The sequence below is a fragment of the Echinops telfairi genome, unplaced genomic scaffold (assembly GCF_000313985.2).
Source record: "Echinops telfairi isolate 266 unplaced genomic scaffold, ASM31398v2 ScPeMD7_7423;HRSCAF=8461, whole genome shotgun sequence".
Taxonomy (NCBI): domain Eukaryota; kingdom Metazoa; phylum Chordata; class Mammalia; order Afrosoricida; family Tenrecidae; genus Echinops; species Echinops telfairi.
In genome coordinates this window covers 726418-732172 of record NW_022111323.1, presented here as the reverse complement: position 1 = coordinate 732172, position 5755 = coordinate 726418, and the positions used below count along the sequence as shown (strand labels likewise).

The 5755-nt window shown below is 39.7% G+C and overlaps 1 pseudogene; it reads left to right on the top strand.

Annotated features, from left to right (window-relative positions):
* Positions 1–3874: 3874 nt before the first annotated feature.
* On the top strand, positions 3875–4340 carry LOC101654362 (annotated as a pseudogene).
* The last annotated feature ends 1415 nt before the right edge of the window (positions 4341–5755 follow it).

The window sequence follows — 5755 nt, the reverse complement described above, 5'->3', positions numbered from 1 at the left end:
GACATTGATGAAATCACACTTATACTTATCATCAATTATCTATTATACACATAAATGAAAACACAGTCCAATTATATCTGACATAGCACCTGTACACAATTCTTTAGTCATATATAATTTCCAGACATTAATGAAATCACACTTATACTTAACAGCAAAACTCTATCATACATATAAATGAAAACACACTGTGTCCAATTGTATCTGACACATCATACATGAACAAAGGAAAGATATTCAATAAGCACATATAAAGAAAATAAACTGGCAATCTCAAACCTCGCTTTTGCAATTGATCATGTGGTCGTAACTGATAGGCAAAACTAACTTCTACTACCCATTCTGTATTACCCTTGCCCTCGGCAAGCACCTCAACTGGCTGTGTTTTTTTGCTTGGTGGGGTGACCCAGACCTTCATTCCTCAGGGGTCTGGGTCATTAGATGTCCTGACAGGATTGGTTTGCTGTAATTTACCATTTACTTTAACCACAGGGTATGGTAGTACTAAGAGTCAGCCTGGGATCTCCTGTATTCCAGACATATTCTTCTTTACCTCCATTATGTAGCACCAGTACAATTTCTCCTTGGTAATCAGGATCATTCACACCATTCAGTACAGTGACACCCTTCCTGACCTGCTGATCCAAAGGCATGCAAATTCCAAAGTGGCCAGGGGCCATTCTCAGCTGCCAGTTCAGTGGAATGCATGCTGTGTTTCCAGGTGGGAGAGTTCCTTCCTTTGGGACCAGGACGTCCACACCTGAAGTGCATAGGGTCGCTGGGACAGGAACAGTAAACCTACCTATCACAGACCCATTTTGTTGCTGGCAGTGTATTTTGCTTATTAAGTCTTTGCTTTGCTTTCTGCCATACTGCCTTTCTGTTTTACATGTGAAGCAAATTGCTAAGAGAAACCTGCTAGTTTCTTCAAGGAATAAAAGACAGGCATGCAACTTTGGCAGGTGACAGTCACCCTGGGAGTATGGTCAGCTGAAAGCTAAAATACACACCTCCTGTAAAGCCTTCCCTTTTTGATACCTTCTGTTTCCTGACTGAAGGTTGGTAGAAGAAGCAAGAAGACGTGCTTGATTTTTGGACTTACTTGACTTTTTATTTTAGACCCAGCATTAGGCTTGCTTTTATCTGACCTTTGGATTGGGGACTTAATAGCATTCACAACCATGTGGGATATCTTAAAGTTTCAGCTGTGTGATATTTTGGAAAAGGTGGTCATTTCGGGCATTGTAAATCTCCAACTCCTTGTGATTCGTCTGGTTTTGATTCTTGTCAAGAATTTATTACCACATGAGACTATAAATTTTTATGGGAACAGATAACCTAATCTTTCTCCCAAGGAGTGGTGGGTTTGAACCACTGACTTTGTGGCTAGCAGTCCAACAATTCTCTGACAGTGCCAGCAGAGCTCCAGAGAGAAAGGAAAAAACTCATTTAAAAAGTTAGTTGAAGGGAGGGGGAAGAAATGGGGAACTGATATCAGGGGTTCAAGTGGGAAGAGAATGCTTTGAAAATGATGATGGTAGCATATGTGCAAATGTGCTTGCCACATTGGAGGAATGTATGGATTGTAATAACAGATGTAAGAGCCCCCAATAAAAGTATTTTTAAGTTATTGAAATAATTAATGTAATAAATTAGGAGGTCTAGAGTCAGATAAAAGATAGTTATGATGATTACTGTCAAATAGCTAATGATTGCTTGGAGGTTTCACATGAAACTGTTGGACTGAGAGAAGCCTATCTTAGTAATACACTACAAGCACACACTCTTGTTTTCATTGCTATTGGTATTTTCACTGTTGTTAACTTTGTCAACTTTACTGGTGTTTTAGCTACAATAAGGAGCCCCAGTGGAACCCTTGGGTAAATTTTGGACTGACAACCTCAAGTTCAGCAGTTCAAACCTACCAACCACAGAAGAAAGATGAGGTTATCTGTTTCCTTCACAGCTTTGGAAACCATATATGGATCCAAATCAACTTGATGACAGTGGGGTTTTTTTTTGGGGGGGTGTTGTTTGAATTAGCTACAATATTATGATAATTAGTATTTGTGACACTTTTTGAAGATGAAGTAATAATTATAAGAAAAGGAGAAAAAAATTCAAAATAGTTTTAAACAGTTATTAATAATGTTATAATTCAAGGTAGAAAGATTTTTTACACTGCTGTTGTTAGTATTCATATAATTTTAAAAGTATTACATTTAGGCTACCTATAACTTCATTTATCACATAATAAATATAACTAAGGATTCTATATGATCTAATATGGGAGAAGGCCCATGCTGGGGTATACATAGATACATGAGTTGCTGCATGCATTCATGTGATGACACTGATGGTATATCCAAACAACAAGATGCTTTCAGCATTATAGAGAAGTGAGCTACTTGGCAGATGATATTTCTGTATATATATTTGCAACATGTGCTATACATGTAGTCATAAATCCAACCAACCTCACTCCCATAGAGTTGATTCTGACTCACAGAGACCCTATAGGACAGGGCAGAACTGCTTCAGTGGGCTTCCAAGCTATAAATCTTATAGGAGTAAAAAGCCTCATCTTACTCCCATGGAGAGTCTAGAGGATTCAAACTGCTGACCTTACAGTTAGCAGCCTAGTGCATAATCTACCGTGCCACCAGGACTCCTTAGGCATGTATACAGTATAACAAATTATACACAAAGTGCTGTAAACTTTTAGCTATAACTAAACACCTTGAAGGAATGAGTCATTGGGCCTGGGGCTCAGGACCATAGTCTTGGGGGACATCTAGATAAATTGACATAACAAAGTCCACTAAGAAAATGTTCTAGGGAGGGGAAAAAATGAGGAGCTGATACCAAGGTCTCAAGTAGAAAGCAAATGTTTTGAGAATGATGATGGCAGTAAATTTACAAATGTGCTTGACAAAATGTATGTACGTATGTATGGATTGTGATAAGAGTTATACAAGCCTCCAATAAAATGATTTAAAAGAAATAAAGAAAGAAAATGTTCTATATTTCACTATGATAGGGAGTCTGAAAAGCTTGTGAATGAGGACCAATGAGAATAGCAGTACCAGGAGGGTAAGGGGAAGGTGGGGTAGAAAGGGGGAACCAATCACAAGGATCTACATATAAACCCCTCCCTGGGGGATGGACAACAGAAAAGTGGATGAAGGGAGACAATGGACAGTGTAAGACATGACAAAATAATAATTTATAAATTATCAAGGGTTCGTGAGAGAGGAGGGGATGGAGAGGGAGGGGAACATGAGGAACTGATACCACGGGCTCAAGTAGAAAGAAAATGTTTTGAGAATGATGATGGTAACAAATGTACAAATGTGCTTGACACAATGGATGTTTGCAGGGATTGTGATAAGAGTTGCACAAGCCTCCAATAAAATGTTTTGTTATTTTTAAAGTTTGTGAATGGTAATCTAAGGTATTGGTTTCTCCCCATCTGGAGCAAAGAACAGAGCGGAAAAACAAAACAAAGATACCAAAAAGAGTTAGTCCAAGGGCTAATGGACCATTCAAACCACAGACTTCATGACCCTGAGACCACAAGTATTAGGTGGCATCTGGCTATGACTGCTGATTCTTGCTGTAATGGATCACAATAATGGGTCCTGGATTGAGAGGGAGAAAAATATGGAACTATACTCAGAATCATAGGAGAGATCCAACACAGCTGCATAGTCAGAGCCACTCATAATCCCTCTCCTGAAAAACTTTGAAAGTGCCAGAAAACTTTCAGGAGCTTAAGTTCCAGAAATGCAAATTCCTTACATCTCAGCAGCTCAGAGGGAGGAATTAATACAAAGAATAGGGGATGAGGAAGCCATGTCCACGTCCTTGCATTATGTCCGGTGACCTCCAGGAGGCGCTGTGCAGTGTCTCCTATGTAAAGCTAACCGAGTAAAGGGACCAACACTTTTAGGGGAATTATGAAGAGCAAGAAAAATTACTGAAGGAAAGCTGTGCTATGTATGTTGGAAATCTTTCCTTTTACACCACTGAAGAACAAATCTACGAATTCTTCCAAAAAAGTGGTGATATAAAGAAAATCATTATGGACCTGGACAAAGTGAAAACAGCATATGGATTTTGTTTTGTGGAATACTATTCAAGATCAGATGTAGAAAATGCCATGCAATATATAAGTGGAACTCATCTGGATAACTGAATGGTTTGAACAGACTGGGACACAGGTTTTAGGGAAGGCAAGCAGTATGGTCAAGGGTGCTGGGGGCCAGGTATGAGATGAGTACTGGCAGGACTATGATATTGGGAGAGGTAATGACAGGAAACTGGTACAAAACCCATAGGGAACAAGCCACTCCTCTGACCGATTAAATCTGATGATGATCAGTGCCCAAGTTCTGAAAACTAGCCTAATTTCACCAATATGGTAGTTACATAACTGTAGGATACAGAAAAAAATTTCCCTAGGTTGTCTCCCCATATTATATGCCGAACTAAGTTGTTCCTTGCTAACACATGGTCAATGACTATAAACTTGGAGGTCAACTGCTTAGAGGTTATCTCCCTGAGGGTTATCAGTCATCTAGAGAAATCAGACTCTACAGTCTGTCCCATCCTAAGTAGGGCCCACTCCCTTCTGATAAGGATAGTGGATTATTCCACTGAAGGAGAGCCCCAGGACAAGGTCAAGCCAATTCAAGGAGGACAAAGGTTAGGCTGCCATCTTGAATCTAGAGTCCGCTTATCTTGGCACATGTGTACCCCTAGCGCCTCCCCTTCCTATTGTGTATGCCTATTGTGTATGCATGTATGCCTAAAGTAAAACCCTTCCTGTTATGATGTAATTAGGGGGGCTTTCACATCCCCGAAATGTATATATGCCATGATTGGAAATATAGTCTGCTCTTCCTGCACGGACCTGGCTGCTGAGATAATGGCCATCTGGGAGGTGAGAAATTGTCTGTTGTCTCTTTAATTTTAGTTCTCAATTACACAACCACCCCTAGGACCCATTTGATTATGGAGGCTGGTACCCCACAATTTGGGTCCCTGGACAGGGCCAGGGGAAGTTCTCCCAAAGGAGAAATTACCTCGTGCAATGGTTGTCTAACCCCATCAGACATGGAATGAATTGGAAAAATTGTTTGAAGTGAGGATCCAGTTGGGGGATTGGCAAATAAGTAGTAGAAATAGTAATAATAGAACAAGTATTTTAAAGAGGACAATCTGGCAAGGTAAAAGTAAACCTGAAATGTATGGTATTACACTCATCTACTTACTGAAAAAACAGGACATAAAAGTAACAACAAAAAAGATGCAAGGTTTTCTGCAAGTAGAAAAAAAGCATAATCCATAGGTCCCAGGGGAAGGAACTTTAGATCTTTAGGAACTTGGGAGGAAGTCAGTACAAACTTAAAGAAAGCACACAGAGATGGGCAGAGTATCCCCTTGGAGACATTGTCTCTGTGGGCTCAACTTAAGATGGTTTTAGAACCTCTACCGGAGGAAAAGCAAGAGGATTATCAATCTAATGAGAAGTCTTGTGTGAGCTATCCAAATCTAGAAAAGCAAGCTAAAGTCTCTTTGAATAAGTATAAATCAGGTGATGAAATTTTACACACAAAAAACAAAAAAAACCCTGAAGAAGCAAGTATGGATTTGTTTATCTAGGGCCTCCAATTCTAAATAAAACCTCTTGTCCAAAGCCTCTATGACCTTGGGGGACTGCAGCCTCCTAAGGCCTAAAAATGATAAGGCA